Genomic DNA, 18,189 nt, shown 5'->3' on the forward strand with positions numbered 1-18,189 from the left:
GCTACGATGCAATCATTTCTGTATCTCATGATACTTATAATGAGGTGACTGTGAAATACATATTTTTGAAAGCATAATATAATCCAGAAGTAATTTCTGTTTTCTCTATGTTACATATAGTACTAGGGAGGAAATACACTGGTATTCATAAGTATGCTGTGCTTACTAAAATTTAATACTAAGTTTATTTTGTATTCATTTTCTGAACACCCAAGAGCTAACAGAGGAGGAAATTACCATAAAAAGGTTTTGTGATAAAAGGATGCTGGTATGATTGTTAAGTTTATCCTGGGTAACCTACAATTAAATAATGAACCTCGATAGAATCAGAAGCTACGTCTGCTTTCTCTACCCTCTTCTCTCATTTCCATCTCTCACTTTCCATCCCTCTTTTCCCGAACTTTGCTAATATATATGTTGTGTTGTGTGTTTACTTATTAACTCAACAAATATTTTTTGAGCACCTACTATGTGCCAGGCACTACCCTACTTGAACTAGAACAAGACGATATTTGACATTGCCTAATGAAAGAAAACTTTTCTTTTGCAATTTAAATACCATCTAAGTGAATATGGATGAAAAAAATTAATTTTTTGAAGCAGCAATTTTATGAGGATTAGATGAAAATTAGAGAATTAAATGATCATGTAATGGGCCTCCATTTTAGCTGGTAGGTTATATTATATAGACATATTACTTTTAAATGGCTACCATCTACTCATCTTCAGCTCTATTAAAGAACTAAGTTGACTAGAGCACTTTCAAACTCAACATGTCTTTTCATCCTTGCTCCACAAGACAAATTAGATTTGTAAGCATCTAGACCTCAAATCTATTTGCTCTTTAATAATTTAAGCACTGAAAGGTCAAGCAGCTCGTTTCTATTCCCCTTTATCAAAGTCCAAGTGCTAATGAAAAATAGCTAAATTCTATCTGCTGACCAACTGCCACACATTGCTGTCTCCCTGATGGAAATGAATAAGTTTTTGGCACGTAGGTCAATGGTACCTTGTCAGAACTTGATGACTGGTAAGTTTGTCATTTGTACAAATAATATTATTTCACTAATGAATTTCATAAAATCTTTTCAATCACAATTGTAGTCTCAAAAGTAGCTTTGAAAACCTCAGTTTGAATGTTTTGTTTTCTAAAAAGATTGTTAAAAAATCCTCAAGAATGGAAAACCAAGCAGAAGTTTCTATCGTAGTGAGTTGAATTAAAATTCTATTATCCTTTTAAAGTATTACTCACTGTCCTTTTGTTTATTAAAGTGACACCATTCCTAGCCTTGTTCCACCACTACTCTGGAATTTAAAATAACATAAAATCTTCCTACGGAATTTGCAATATGAAGGCACAATCCATAATGAAGATGAATCTGCCAAAAATGTGATATCACTATATCATACCCTCCTTATGGAATGAAATTTAATTTAAAGTTTAATTTATGCTATGCTTTTCTACAACAAAACTCTAAGGCTTTTACAAGGAAAATAAGAAACCTGCATTTATATAGAATATCACATGAAGTATACGCTAGAAAAAAAACATCTGAACATCTTTCATTTACTTTGTTAAACTTGAAAGTTCAAATGTGATAAAATGTTTTTGGTCTTTTCTAACTTTGAAGACTTTGAGGGAAAGCCTGCTGCAGATTTGAAATTGACTTAAATTTTTTTTTTCTAATTTTTTCAAGATAAACCCTTAGTTATATGTCCATTTTTCTTATCAACTTTTCAATCTCTTATCAGCATAAACTATTGGAGGGTTATCCAACTGTATAACAAAACAGGGAGAGGGGAGAGGCAGAAAAGTAATGACCCATTTCATTGTTGCTTTTGCTAATCCTTTAAAGTTGGCACTTCTGATCATTTCAAAGACTGAGAGTATTGTTCATTTCATGGTACCTACTAGTGACTTTTAGCTTGATTTGCAATTTTTGGTAAAAATAATCTATTTTATATGTATAAAATAGATATTAGTATTAACATATTTCTGAAGGTTAATTTTTGGAGAACAAGGAGAAATGAAAATATAAATTACATGCAAAGCATGTAAAATGCATGTGTAATTAAGGTTTATTGACATGAAACAACACAGAATTTATTTCCTTCCTGTTCTTTGTTCAGTCATACCCTTTTCCTAAACCTATCAGCATTTACTGAAATGATACCCTAATAATACAAAAAAGCCTGGTACAATTGAACTAAGGTTTAAAAGTATTGCCACCAGTTTAAAATTAGGGGAAAAAAAGGTCAGTTCAACATGTTCAGTGTGTTTGTCATCATGACGAGGATGCCTGAGAGTCCTCCATGTAACACTGGTGCTGAGAGTAGCTGACCTGACAAAGTCCTGTTCATTTAATCATAAATGAGAACTGGTAACTAGTTTTACACAGACAATGGACACTGGGTAACACACTGCACAGCATAAATAGATCTGTGAGATTGAGTATTCTATTTTAGCAACTTTAATTTCTCTTTGTTGTGCTCTGTTCTAGAAAAGATTGGCCATAAATTGCTATGGAACATTTGCAGGACAGCACAAATATATTTTATGTTATCTCAGCCATAATTCACCATAAAGAGCTTGCCTAGCATCCATAAGTTACTATTTTTATGTGTGTGTGTGTGTGCATGTGTATGTAAGTGTGTGTGCATGTGTGTGCGTGTGTGCATGTGCAAGCATGTCTGAGCATGCAGGCCAATATCCTGTGGCTCTGCTAGTTAGCGATAAAATCTGACATAATAAAATATTAATTACAGCTGAAAGGTGGGGTGAGAAATATGAACTCAATTACAATTCCATACAGTGAACAAAGGGCAAGAAGAAAAAAATCCTTTAGCTACGGAGGTTTGGGATAATAAAAGAACAACTAGAACATTAGACTCAGACTGAGAAACTCTGTAAAAGGCCACCTGTTATTAATCTTCACAACAGGCACCAAATTTCAAGTAAATTAATCTTAGATGCAACATCTTTAAGATTGATTTTTTCCCCATTTCAACAAATGAAGACATTTTTTCTTTGAATATTTTATTTCACGTAAGTTTATCATAATTTAATCATCACAATTTCATAACAAACATGACTATAAAAATTATAATTCAAGGTCAGCTACTATTATTAAAGCATTTTCTCTTAAATAGCTCTAATAATTTGAATAAAAAGAAATTGAATACATCAAAAGCACATTAAATATCTTAATTATTATATGCTTGTATTATATTCAATTCAGAATCTTTCAGTCCCTAAAAGTAGTGGTTCTGCAAGCCAAGTGAGCTGGAATGCAAGTGCCACCATCAAAGAGGCAGGTGCACCAAAGGGGGTGCTGCTGAGAGAACACTGAACTGGGAGGTACATACCATAGGCAATTGGTTCCAGCTGTGCCACCAAATCATTGACAAACCACTAAGGTCCTTTCAAGCTCTAATATTTTATCCCTCTCGGTATAAGATCAGGCAAATTACGACATCAACAAATGAGAAGAAAATATTTCATTTATGTTTCTTCCATTCTTCCTTTCTGCAATGCTTACCACATATCAAGCCCTGTGCCAAGCACAGGGGAAGAAAAAAAGAGCAATTAGGTATAGACTGTCCTTGTCCTTGAGAAGCCCAGCCTAAGGGCATTATAAACAGGTCACACAAACAAAGAAGTACTGTGACAAGGATTTGTACTGATTGTCCGAGGAGAAACAGGCTCAGGGGAGGAGTGTTAATGTCTACATCAAAATCTCTTGCAGCATCTACCTCACTGCGTGCATCTGGAGTGGGCCTCATGCCCAAACATTCCTACAGCCAGTAGGTCCTGAAGGCTGCTTCAGCACTGCCTGCAGCCACCAACTTTCTCCCCAAACTGAAGATGTCTTTAGATTCCCAGTGCAGCCTCCATTTACTCCAACCACTTGTGCAACCAAAACCCCATCAAAGTTCCCAAAAGTTTTTCCGTCAGACTCACTAAAACAGCTGAGCTTCCAAGAAAGAATCCATGAGGACACTTTATCAACAGTAGAGCAGACTGAAGGTCTAATGGGCCGGGCCTTGACTCAGATACCTATCAAATCCTGGCAGGCATGCCCCAAATGTTCCCAAGTCACCCTAAAAGGAACCCCAGGGTAGCAGGGTTTTCCTCATAATTTCCATACTGCCCTGCTCCTGGCAGAGCCACACTATGGGGAATGACAAGCAGGGTTAATTGTCTTGGCTCCCACAGCTGCCTATGACGCCTGAGGAGAGGAACAAGAACGAAGTCAACTCTGCTCTTTGGGGGTTGGTAGGGGAAGAAGACAGCAAGCATGCAGAGTCTTGGTCTCTGTTCCTCTCTACCTATCTCCAAAGCCCTGTCAGACAAATCTTGAACTATTATTTCTACCTTCTGAAATCACTCTTTGAGTTACAAAGATCTGTAATTTCTCAATTTTAGTATTGCATTGATATCTGTTTTAATCATTACGGTCAAATGAAAATACTGCAGGTGTGTTTCGGTGGCTTTGGGGGAGGTAGTGGTGTAGAATCTGGCTCCGAGAGCCATGCCTAGCCTCTCCTGTCTACAGGCAGCCTCTCTGCTTCACCACAGCAGGCCTGACCCACCTGTGTCCCCCTGAGTAAGGGGACCTGTGCTTGCTGTGAACCTGCCCTGGAGGCCCTGCTAATAAGACCGGAGCTCTGATCAAATACATATAAGCCTGCAGAGGAGATTATGTTGAAGAAAAAAAAAAAAAATAAATCGGGAAAGGAAAGCTATGCAGCATATTTTCATGCACAGAAGCAAGGCTGAAATGGAGTTTGTGGGAAAGTTAAATTAAGTTTCATTGTATAAGAGCTCAAATACATCTACTCATTATTATTATCTTCCCCTGCCATTTTTAAAGCTTCTTTTCAAGGTTTCTTGAAGAACAAACTTAGTTTCCAAAATGAATTTTCAAAGAGATGACTGACATTGTCATCCTAGAGGCAACATTAATAAAAATGATCTTTTTTTTCCTGGCAGTAAAGGAATCCAGAGTATTATTTGTTAATACAATAAAATTAATCTATAATCAGGTGGTCATGGTGGTAATAAGGGATTCAGCACCTTTTGTTAACACACACTAGAGCAATTCAGCTACAATAAGAAAAAAAAAGCCAATACAGTAATATAAAATTGAAGTTTCACCACTGAATGACATTTTGGTCTTTGTGATTGTGTGTACCCCAATGAAAAAAGGAATAATTTTAGGTTGGAAGTCAGATGTTTTAAACTCCTTTCCTTAAACAATTTTAGCCACAGATAGAACCTTTTCAAAAGGTTCAAGAGCTATGATAAAAGAACATTTCGCCTGAAAGACTTAAGATGTTCCTACAGCTTGCATTTTTTTTTTAAATAAATAAGAGGGGATAATTAAAAAGCTACTAATAAGTATTTCAAAAGAGCTGGTATTTTCTTTCTTGACTCTCTGGATACTATTAAAAATGGTCAAACATAAAACAACATACATATCAACAACAAAAAAAGACCAATTGATTTGATTAAAACAATTCAATACACTAAAACAAATTTGTTTAATCCGAGTTCTTCAAGTACTCAAAATTTTGTTGCTAAACGTTGAGAAGATTGTAATGGAGCCGGACTACTAAAATACTCCCCCCACAAAAGAGTCTTAGCTTAAAAATAGTACTGAAGAAATAATGAAGAAAACAACAACAACAAAACATGCCTCTAACTTCTAAGAATTAAGTAGTAGGGATAAACCCCAAAGATTCCAATGACCGTAATCTAAAAACAGAGGTGTAACGTGTTTTTTATAACACTAGAAAAGACAATAAATAAAGGATTTTAATTTACGGAATAGCCTATGTCTACAAAAGAAGGTGTAACCACCTCAGTTCCAAAGAGACGTCTGTGGGCTGAGGGATGTGAGTGGGGATGGCTTCCAGGAGGGGGCAAATTCCTGATGGCTTATGTGGCCTCCCAAGACACACAGTGTTTCCCAGGGAGAGCAGAGCTGTGGGGTCAGAGCAGGCATGCCTGAACCTCCCCAGACCTCAGTTTCTTTATCTGTGCATCTGACTAGGAAGTCTGCTCTGGATGGTTACACACCGTTTCATAAAGGACCATTCTTGGACCTACCCAATCCAAGAAACACAGTTATTTATTTTTATTATTATAGTTATTATTCCTGCTCAGAAGATTAAAACTGAGGTTCAGAAATATTATACTAGGACCTAGAAATTTTCCCAAGACAGACAGCAGGGGACATGATGTTACCTACATGTTATTGTCATAATTCCAGGACAGAATAGCATCAATGATAATAAATGAGAAAAGCTTTCCTATATGGAGCAGATAACATCTGTGTTAGATGCTGTCCTGAGAGCTTTGCTTACATGTCATTAATTCTCCCCGCTACTCTTTGAGGTACATATTAGTATTATATACATCTAATTGATGACGAGAATGAGACTCAGAAAGTTTACACAACTTGCCCAAGGTTACTGAACAAGTAAGGGTAGGATTTAAAACTGGGATCACCGAACTCTGCATTGTGGTTAGTTGCATTTTTGTGGTTTTAACCTCTGAAACGAGCTATTGTTTGTAACGACTCCAATTAAATTAACAATGTCTTCTTGTCTCCAAGATGTTTGATGGAACAAAAGATCTTCTAAAACTTCGATGATTTTACAGAATGAATATACAATATTAATACAAAACACACATTTCTTACAACTTCCACAACATTATTGTCAAAATACGGGTTACTGTTAGAACACAGGTCCTATTTAAGTGCTAATCACAGTGTATTGGCATAAAAATTAAAGGGCAGTAATGATTAGAAAATTTAAGCACAGTACAAAGAATAAGGAATAAAGGGAATAAAGACTGAAGAGCAATCTAGTCAACGTGTTTTGCTAAGCAAATACTGATATTATAGTTTGGCCCTTTTTGAGCACTTCGGTTTACGAAGAACTTTCAGTTATATTAATTATCATGAAAACACTGTGAGATATGTGTCTTGGCATAGCATTAAGACCTGGTTTTTTACAAAATGTAAAAGGATTTACGAGACTCTACAAGAGTAAGAAAAGATTTATGGAAAATCAAAGAGAGACAGAGTTCTGTGTGGAACAGGCAGAAGTTTGCCAGGCAGTCTGAGAGGGAGCGCTGCGGAGACAGAGGGGTAAGAGAGAGATACTGGCAGAAGTTTGCCAGGGCAGTCTGATGGAGACAACTGCACCAATAAGAAGGTGTGATGTGGTTTTACATTTTTCCATGTAGGATGTAGGGTACTTTACATTTGCAGGGGGCTGCCGTTATAATTGTCTTCTCCCGGGAAATGTTCTGTTCCCATCTGTGATGGATATCAGCTTGCAAGGGGTTGCTGCTGCGATTAGGAATTGTTCTGTTCTCATCTATGATGGGTGATTGTTAGTTTGCAGGGGGCTGCCGTTGTGATTGGGAACTGTCCTGTTCTCCCCTATGATAGATGTAAGGTTCTTGTCAGCTTGCAGGTGTAGTGCTAACCATGGGAGTTAGAGCTAAGTAGTTAATGTTTAAGTTTGTTCCTGTTAACCCACTAGCTAGCTCGCTCCTGTTAACTCTCTGCCTGTCCCATCCTGCCAGCTCACAAGCTCACAAGCCCGCTCCCGTTCATTCTTTATTTGTCTCATCAATACGTAGGGTGTGTACTGAACTCTGATTTTAGAAATGAAGAAAAACTCAAGAGTCCACAGGATGGCCCAAGATAACACAATAACAAACAACACAGCCTAGATGCCAACCCAAGGCTTCTGATCCATGCCACATGTTCTTTTATTTGCAATACCATCTTCCTAAAAGATTAAGTCCTATGATTATTTATATCAGAAAGATCAGGTTTCATTTATTCTAAGTAAAACTTCAATCATTTGGAGAGAACTCAGAGAGAGCACCACACAATTACCTACCAGCCTCCTGGGGTTTATGTGGGCCACAGCCCTGAGCCCCCACCTGGGATAACCCATTCAGCATCTATCAGGAAGCCACACGGGCCCATTTACTTCCTCCATGTCCTTGCCCCAGTGGGTGACCTAAGATGAAAATCCAGTCATATCTTTGCCCCATAAAAATCCCTCTGCAGTCTAATCACTTATTTACAAACAAAATAAGACATAAATTGAGGTCTGTGCCTAGCATAGAGCCAGGGATGGAAATACAGATTACATCACACAGGGCAGCCTTGGCCCTGAAGGAGCTAGCCGTTTAGCAGAACATGCAATCACCACACAGCCTGATGAATTTGGGTCTGTGGTAGGCCTGGGGAGCGGCAAGGCCAGAGAAGGGTGTCCCAGGAAGCAGACATCTGGGCTACACCTCAGACGGTGAGTCAATTAGTGAGAGAGAGCGGGAGTGATTGTGTGTGTGTGTGTGTGTGTGTGTGTGTGTCAGTAAGTGTGTATTGGGGTAGAGGAAGGAACAAGAGAGAAGACTCCATGCTAAGGAAGCATCAAATGCAACCTGGCATATTCTAAGTAGTGAATGTATATGACTTCAGCTGGAGGATGGCTTGAAGGGGAGGCTGACCCAGGAAGTGGCTAGATGATGGACACCAGACATTATAGATGAAGTCTGGATCCACTTGGGAGCAGTGGTAAAACACTGACGGATTACTAAGTAGGAGAGTGAAAGATCCCTGCAGCCACAGTGTGTGGGGTACAGATTGGGGAGCTGAAAAGGCACAAGTGTGAACTAAGGCAGCGATGGGGGTGATGTAAAGTAAAGGAGAAAAGGCGGGTGTTAGTGAGCTGGAGAGGTGAGAAGCAGGGTAAGTTTTCAAAGGAATCAGTACAAGTGTAGAAGATTTTAGTCGTCTTCCTAACGTAATCTGAATTTGTAGCAATGGTTTATTTAAGTAGTCTTTCTGAATTTCTGTTCTCATTTAACAAAACATAACAGATTGATTCAAGAGTAAAGACTGGGTATTCTTTTAGGCATATGTATTATATGGAAGGGGCAATGTATTTAACTTTTAATTAGGGATGAAAACATATATTTAAAACCCTTCTTGTTCTTGATATGTCTGACTAGTTAAAAGGCAGATTTAGACCTTCAGATTCTTATCTATGAATGTTTCAGTGATAATTATTTCTGCTAAGAAAGAGAAGGGGTTCAATTCAATAAACATTTATCGCACACTTAATTTGGTTTGAGGTACTAAATTTCAGAGACTAAATTATGAAAATCAATTTGTGATCATTTTGCATTTCCTATTATACACTTTACATAATGATTAACCAAGGAAAATGCTCATTTTTCAGCATTACATGCTTAAATCTAATTAATACTCCTGAGTGCTGGCCATACCTCATTTACTATGTGTGTGTTTTTAATTGTATTTACTAGGATGACTACTGTTCACTTCTCTTTATTTTTTCTTATCCCAAGCTTTTCTATACGTTGCTCCTCTCCTTTTTGGACCCACAGCTGTCTTACAGCTCCTGACTGGCCACTTCCTACTTCTCCTTTGGGTTTCAGCTTAAATAAAACATCCTGATTCCCTTACTGAAATTTCACCCTCTGTCATATGCTCTTAGATTACCCTGGACTTTTCTAAGCAGCATTGATCACCATCCTTGTACAGTGACTTGAACAGAAAAATATTCAATAGCTATTTTTGTGAATGAATGACTAATACCCAAATTTTAACTCTAAAATTTCCTGTAACATTTTTCAATGTTATAAACTTCAGAATTTTAGTGACATATTCATAACTGCAGAGAACTCTTAGCACTTCTTATTGAGCAGAAAATACACTGATGCTGGACAGGAAAACACTTTTAGGTAAAACTAGAGAAGTGAAGAACTGGGACATAGAGGACAGTTTAAAAGGGACCTGGTAATATGGAAAAAAGCTAACATCCCTTTCTAATCGTTTTACTATTTATAACGTTGAATAATTGAATGTTAATTTCACTAAGTAGCTGAAAACTAAATACAGGTAACCATTACAAGTATAATATAATAATACATTTATGCATTACATTTTCTATATAATAGAAAATGTAAAATGTATAATAGAAAATTTAATATATAATATATAACATTTACAATATTCTTAAAATATTTTTTGATGAAACAGAAGGTGAATCAGCATTTTTATGTGCTTCAGTTTTCTCATCATACATTGTATACATTTGCAAGTGCTGGCTGATAAATGTTCTGTTCAAGAGAATGATATAAAACAGAGTTCATTATATGGCTGTGCCCTTTCCCCCTCCCAAGTAGGACCAAGAAGTACTGTAACATGAGGAGAGTGGTCAGATCCTCTGAGCTGTTACTAGGCTCTGAGAGGCTGTACCTCTAAGCAACATACTGGGTTTGCTTTCACTATCTGTCTGCCCCATAAGTGACTTTGTCTGTCTCTTAGAACTTGTAATGTTTTCTTGTGTATATATTTGTGATCTTAACACCTGAATCAACTGAAAGTGAGGTATCTATAGTCAAATCAGTTAGTCTTTGGCAAATTTCGAAGGCTATTAGTCTTAGCTTGGAACACCTTTGGAAATTTATCCCTTAAACTCTCTGGAAGCAATAATTGTGATTAGTTAGACCCAGTAATTCCTGAGAGCAAACGGCATACAAGCTTTGAAATTCATAAAAGCTTTGAGGCAATACGTTGTTTATTTCAAGGTATTTGCAACCTTTTGGTGCTCTGGGTTTATAATTGAGACTACTTTGAAATAATTCCCCTGTTAACATTTACAGATGGCCCAGAAAGGTGGGGAGAAAGAAGCAGCATGTAACTTTCTCTGTTGTCAATGGAAAATGAAATCAACTTGTAAGTCCACCTCCGTTACCCTGACAGATGGCTTCTGGGCTGCTGGTCCCTACGATGGGGGAATGCACAGCACCATGTCCTTGACCTCCAGGGAGGCAGTGGTGTATAATGTACGGCCTCTGCTGTAAATGACACTCAAGGGTGTTCATGTAATCTCTCGTTCCAATCTCAGACATTTATCTTTTCAGCGACAAACATGGGTTCCTTTGGGCATGGCAGAAGTAAGAAACAGTATGATCAAAAACTTGGTTTCTCCCTGGCCACAGTCAAGAATTAGCCACAATCGTACACTGAGTGTACTGACGGCATTCCTTTAGAAGCTGAGAGAAGCATTTGCACTCTGGCTTTCAGTAAACAAAAGCACTGCCATATCCATGCAATAGGCATTGCATACACACCTCAGTACATATGCTATTGACTACAGCAGTGATTAGCACAGGCTAAGGGCAAAGGCGTTAGGTGATGCAGTAAAGGGAAGGTGGAAAGGAGCAAAAAGAGAGATATCCAGATGGTTCTTCTGAGCAAGAGGGACTGATAATGCCACATATCTACTACTTATGAAAATCGGGATTTAAAAATATTCATACAATTAGTGATTTCCAATAAATTATCAGTCATTGCTAAACTAGATTTTTCAATTTCTAGTGTTCTAGTATTCACTTTAACAATACTTTAAACGGTTAATATCACCAATCACTTTGATTAGTATTATTTTTTTCTTTTAAAAAGGACCAAATAGTTTTGATTTCTCTAAATCCTGTTTCTAATGAAAATTAGCATTTGGCATTTATAAGACCCCTCCCCCTCCTGCCCTAGGGGTTAGCTATACTTTAACTGGGCCAAATGGAAAGGAAGGCTGGGAGGGCTTCCATGCCTGGCGCTCTAATCCATCCGGAACTGCTGCAGCTGGGCTGATTTTCCTTACATTTTTTTCCTTCCCTAAATCCTGGGAATGGCTTACTCACCGCCCTAACAAGCTGTTGTGCATCCCCACTGCTTAGCATGGTGCTTGAAACCTGGTGAGCATTTAGTAAACGTAATCCTAGCAACTCCATAGGATAAAATGGTATCTTTGTTTTGGAAAGATGAGGAAGGAACCCGAGGCTCAGAGACATTAAGAAATTTGCAATGGTCACGTAGCTAATGGTGGAGAGAGCTGGGATTTGAACCTAGGTTTAACTCCGAAGAGGATGTTCTTTCGCTCCACCCTGGGGCTCATTACAAAAGTTAGGTCCACAATTTATGTGACCCAGAGTTAATTATTTCAATATTAGAATACTTTCCTCCTTAGAATATGACAAAGGAGGAAAGAGTGATTCCGCCTATCTAACAGGCTATGCATGACACCAGACACTATCTTGTGTTTTAGGCCATAATTATCTTGATTATTAATTATTGATAGATTCAGTAGTTTCTAGTTAATTTAGAGCACAGCATTGTTTAGTCATGGAAATTATATATCAATTTATGATAGGATAATTTAAAATAAAGCTACTTTTGGATCTGAAGGTAAATTTTGCATTGTGAGGTTTTACACTGTAGCTTTTGTCTTTCTCAAAATAATACTGTCATTACAGCAAGAAAATAAAATAAAGGGATGAACTTTTTTATGAATTAGTAATAATACATATTTTCAAATCATTATTTAACTGGCTCCTCTGAGCCAGGATCAAACTCTTGGACAAAACTATTCTGATTATAAAGATAATTTGTAGAATCTGGAGATTTAATTCTAACATAATTATTAAAAGGGCATTTGAATCACAAATATCTTTCTCTAAAGAAAGTGGAAGAAGAATGAGGTTCTTCAAGGATGCACAAAACATTAGACTTCATTGAGAAAAGCAAGTGACATGTCTCGCTGAGTTTTCATTGGTATACCATTTTGTGAATTTTACTTTTAAAGTAGTTATTAGATACAGATCAGTTTCCTTTTGTTTTATGGTTAATTTTTTTTTTCAGTAGAGCTGATAATAACTGTAATTAGCTAATGATTCAGGGGTCAATGGGGAAACCTAATCTTTTTATAGAGTTGTTATACAAGCATAGGGAATGTAGTCAATCATATTGTAATAACCATGTATAGTGCCAGATGGGTACTAGATTAATTGGGATAACTTCGTAAATTATGTAAATGTCTAACCACTATGCTGTACACCTGAAACTAATATAAAATAATACTGAATCTTATAATTGAAAAAATAAATTAAAAAAAGGAAAAGAGTTGTCCATAATTGAAGCTTGGATAGAGTTCATTACCCATTTATAATATCAGTTCCTAAAAACTTGCGAATGCATAAGTAGAAGTAGCCAGATGAAATGAAAATTTAAAAATGCTGTAGAGATATCAGAATTTACCAGAAATTTATCAGAAATTCTATTTATTTTATTGATAGAAAAAATTGTTAAATCCATAATTTAGTTTTCATGTTAAATTAATTTTTAATGATATTAGATTGGAATAATATGGATACACAAAGGAAAGTTAGATGACCAGATCTGGTCCTCTGAGAAGAAGCAATGCAAACTACCTACTGACATGGTCTAAAGAGAGCCATACAAGAAAAAAAACCACTTACATAGTATTTACAATGTGAGAGGTATGGTTTGAAGTGTTTTTCAAAAACATTACTTCATTTAATTTTCACAAGAACGTTATAATGTTGATATGCTCAAAGGTTCCCTGCATGAAGAAGAGAATGGAATGTCCCAAAGGTGGTGTTAATGGAGTGAAAATGTCTTTGCTTGGACCTACAGACAATAGACAATCAAAAAGATTGCTGCTGCTTAATTTTTTTTTTTAAACTTGGTATATACTTCATAATATCAAAATTCCAAATCATATTCAATCCCATACCGACAATTGTAATTCATAAATAATATAGAAAACTTTTTAAACCAAAATGTATGATTATCTCTAACTTTCATTAATAATAATAATCTCTTTCATTAATATTATTATCAAAAGATTTATTTCACTGTCCCATCTGAAGTGGTACATTTTACAGACACTCTGACTTCCACTCTCATGCTGAGTCCCTTCAGCAAAAACTGCTGTGTGATAACCATCTGGGGACATGAGTGTTAGGCTGATGGCCCACAAGGAGAATAAATCTCATTTCTCATATAGCTCCAGGATCAAAGCAAACATTTTTTTGGACGTGTAAGAAATTTTCTTAAATACAATTACCTTACTGTCTATTTATTTCAATGGAATGCAAACTTGTCCTTCACTTTGCTTAAGAATACAGCATGAATTTTTCAAAGGACAAAGAGCTTGATAATGAGAAAAAACAGCATCCTTTAATACATTTCTAATTTGTTACAAAAGAATAGTTGATGAGTGGTTTGAGTAAATCAGGTATTAGAAGTTAACAATGAGGCTTTAATATGAGTATACATTTTCCTAGTTAACAAAGCAGCATAAGGAAAAAATGACAGAGAGGAGTAAATGAAAACAGCAGACATTTACAAAGTCTACCACAATAATCAATTCAAGGCAAAATCAATTTAATAAAAACATGGACATATTATATAAAGATAAATTCTTGATTTATATATGAACCTGAAGTTACTATACAATTCTTGTTTTCATCAGAAGTGTTTTGGGTGAATAAAATATCTATGCTTGCTTTTTACGAACAGGAACTATTTCCTATCTCATTTGAAATCTTACCTACCTAGGAAACAACCTTAAAAAGGTAACGCAAAATATTTCTTCCATTCCTTATACCCTCATTGCTTCCCTATTCATAAGAGAATGAGGTTACTATTTGCTTTAAGATTTTGATCCTGATTCTCAGCAACAGAAACTATTCACAAATGGCATTGCTTTTTAAATATAACTGTTGAGGAAACATTGAGTTGCGAGGACAACCATAATATTAGAAGTTACCAATGACAATAAAAGCACAGACATTAAAATAACTGGGGCTACCTTTATTAGAAGAACAAAGTGGCAGCCATAAATAAAGTTACATTCACATGTTTAGACATCAGTTTTAATGTTTTGGTTGTTGATGTGATTATTGCCCACCTTCTGTCCCCATGGACAGACAACAGTAATAAGTGTTTTCCCCACTCAATAATTTCTCCTGAATGAATCAAAACATGAGTACTTAATCTTTTAACATTTCACTGAAATAAATATCAGAATGTTTAATTAATTAACATATTTAAGCACTGAGTTTTAATTAACAAGACACATGTAACTCCAAAACATCTATCAACAAATTTCAGCAATAATGCCTAAAGAACAAAAATGAATCATATGAAAACACAATCACCTAAGGTTCAAAATGTGATTAAGTCTCAGGCATATGGACCATTAGAAGGTGTAAAACATGATTAGTGGGGAATATTACATGCAGTATGAAATATACATAAGAATAAAGTCCCAGAGAGAATTTTTGTTGCACACAAAAAGCACAACATTTTGTGTAAAACTCATTTTTTATTCAGAGCTGCTCTTTTCCTGGCAAATTACAAAGGTTTTCACTGCTGGATTGTGTCTACATGTAATGAACAGCGGAGAGGAAAAGACAGCGAAAAGAGGTGATTCTAAACGAGTAAAAGAAAATTAAGCTTTTACCTGTCTTATTAAAGAAAAAAATAAATCTATGAACAGATATTAAAATTCTATCCTATGTGCTGGTTTACTGGCTGGAATGATGGAATCTGGGTTCTTCCTGGCCATCTCAGGATTTAAATAATTTTATGTGACAGAGCTGATGTGTTGATCAATAAAAAGACAACAATCATTTACATTGAGAGTTGAGTGCAATTTCAAGAACCTGCATTAACCAAGCTGAGTGTTTGTAGTGAAATCAATACACACCCACCTTACTTAGTGAAGTGCACAACTGAAGTACAACTGAATTTTCAACACCAATGAATATGATTGAAGAAAAATAAAATGAATTGAAAGAATGGGTTTTGGAAATCACACAATGACATAATATTGTGTAAAATCCAGGAAAGCAAACAGATGTTCACTTCCATTTCCCCTCTTTCTTCTAGGATTTATCTTATCACTTGGGAAAAGCTTTCTTGTATCGTAGTCTGATTACATGTGCATTTTGCAAATTTCCAGATGTGTTCAAATGTTTTAATCTACATTATGGCTTTATATTTTAAATCCCTATGATTCCCAAATCAGAGTTCTTATTTCTCTAAACATTAAATGAAATTGAAAATTTTCATGTACCCAATTTAGTTTGAGAGTATTATAGAATTTTTTTCTCTCTACATACTTATCTTTCTAGATATATTGGTCTTCCATATCTATTCAATAGACAATCAGTGCCATTATGCTGTACTATAATAATGAACCAGTTGAGCATATTCACTTTTTGGCAAAAAAAAAAAAAAAAAAAAAAAAGTCTTTTGACAGGTGAGGTTGAGATACTTTCCTGTCTTAAATTTGTGCCAATAAAATTTACCCATTTAGGAAAAGCATCCTTCCAGTAAAAGTGATTTCTGTAGTGGATTTCCCTGTAATGCTTACTGAATAGTGTCCCACAGGAATTGATCTTGATTCTAGCATTATAGGTTTAGATGATGAACACAGATAATAAATTTATTAATTTCAAGATGCTAACATTGTGGAAGAAGGTATGAAAGAGGCAGAATGAAGTGACCCTGTCAAATTCAAGGGATATTTGGCCAATAACAAGATAATGTTTAATCAAAGCAAAGCAATGCTGAACTTGGAAAACTGTGAAAGAGGATGTGACAACATAAACTGAGATCTTAGAAGAGGTAGAGAGCTGTGCCTAATGAAATGATGTAAGACCTGTAGTGAAAGCTATGTATTTTGGACACTCTGACGAGCATTTGAATGTGTATTTTTATAGACAGAAGAGTAAGAAATCTGAGGATAGCTACACGTAACTAACCAGTAAGGCTTCAAAGTCTCCAAGAAGAACTAGAAAGGTTTAAATGAAAACAGTAACAAAACCATGCTTTAGCAACACATATGATAGAAAATATGAACAGGAGTTTGGAATGCAAGCGACACTTTAAAAAGATATGGGAAGGGGGATTGAGAAGAATGCTAATGTAGATTGCCCAAAGGAATACTATTTGAAAACTTAGAAAGATCTGTACAAAGACATGGATGGAAATCTAACTGAGAGGGTTTGAAGGAACAATGAAACAAGAATAGAAAATGTGTAAAAGTAGTTTACATAAGAATAAAGTAGAATAGGGAATAACTGGCTGGAGAAATGGTTAGGATTTCAGCTTTCTTGCGTTTTCAGGCACTGAAAGTGAGTGACCTGTGCCCTTTCATTTTATTGTGATCCTTCTGCAGTAGAACACTGACTCCTGTTCTAATGGCCCATGAATGCTGAGTCTGGGCAACTGTCGGAAAAATTGATGCTCCCAAGGCCAAGGTCAGAGCGTCAATTTTCATTTAATAATAATTTCAGCTTTCTGGAATGAAAAAAGTCTAACTCTTGGCCAGGTATACTTGGGTCTTGCATAGCAGTCTCATGAATGTGTATGCCTTGGGTCATTCAGATTAATGCAACTTCTAACACCACGCACAAATCAACCCAAATCAACCGAAAGTGGTGTCAGTGGTATCACTTTTCCAGCAGTAATAACGCCTTAAATTTGGAACAGAGCTCTTACATATTTCACAGTGTTCTCACAAACTAGACTTATGAATGGCAATCATAAATGCCTTACATGAGCTACTGTGTTGAGTAAGTGAACAGAGTCAATTAAAAATTGTTTCAGGAAATTTTGTAGATTTTTCAAATACAAATTTCTGTGATTTCACCCTAATTTGACTTCATTATCAACTAATGTTATTTTGTTTTTACTCTTGACTCTGTGGGCTGAAACTTGTATATTTTTCTTATCAGAGAGAAAGAAATCAGAGAGAAAGCAATTGATCACCTTACGATACTATAGTGAAAACATGACCAAATAGAGCCAAGTTTCAAAAAGTTAACGAAAAAAAAAATCTACAAAAGGAATATGAAAACAAACCCTATATAGTCTTAATTGTGAATGTAAATGTTTCCTTGGAATATGCTATTGAAAGTAATAGATTATTTTGAAGGGAATCACTTCTGTTAGTATAAAATATCTAAATCCCTTGGAAACAAGTAGAAATTTCATTTATATAGATTAACGAGTGTTTGACAAGTTCATATTCAAGAGTTATTCAGGCATTTCTTTGCTCCTTCCTAAGAAGAATCATTTATTTTATTCACTCACTGTAAAAGTTACACTTTGTAATTTCTTAGCTATATAAATCATCAAGGAATGAGAAATGAGACCTACATGCTGGTAATAAACTTAAATCTATTCAAATAAGGACTTCACAATACTCTTTCCAATCATCTATTTCTTTTAAAAAAATTATACACCACATATTCAA

At 35.7% G+C, this 18,189-nt stretch overlaps 1 protein-coding gene across 17 annotated transcripts in view; it reads right to left on the reverse strand.

Moving 5' to 3' along the window:
- The window catches only part of PTPRM (protein tyrosine phosphatase receptor type M), an 808,815-nt gene that overhangs the window by 321,399 nt on the left and 469,227 nt on the right, over positions 1-18,189 (reverse strand). The gene's annotated exons all lie outside the window — the stretch shown is intronic.

This window comes from Rhinolophus sinicus, chromosome 4 (assembly GCF_057876585.1).
Source record: "Rhinolophus sinicus isolate RSI-liver-muscle chromosome 4, RSI-T2T, whole genome shotgun sequence".
NCBI lineage: Eukaryota > Metazoa > Chordata > Mammalia > Chiroptera > Rhinolophidae > Rhinolophus > Rhinolophus sinicus.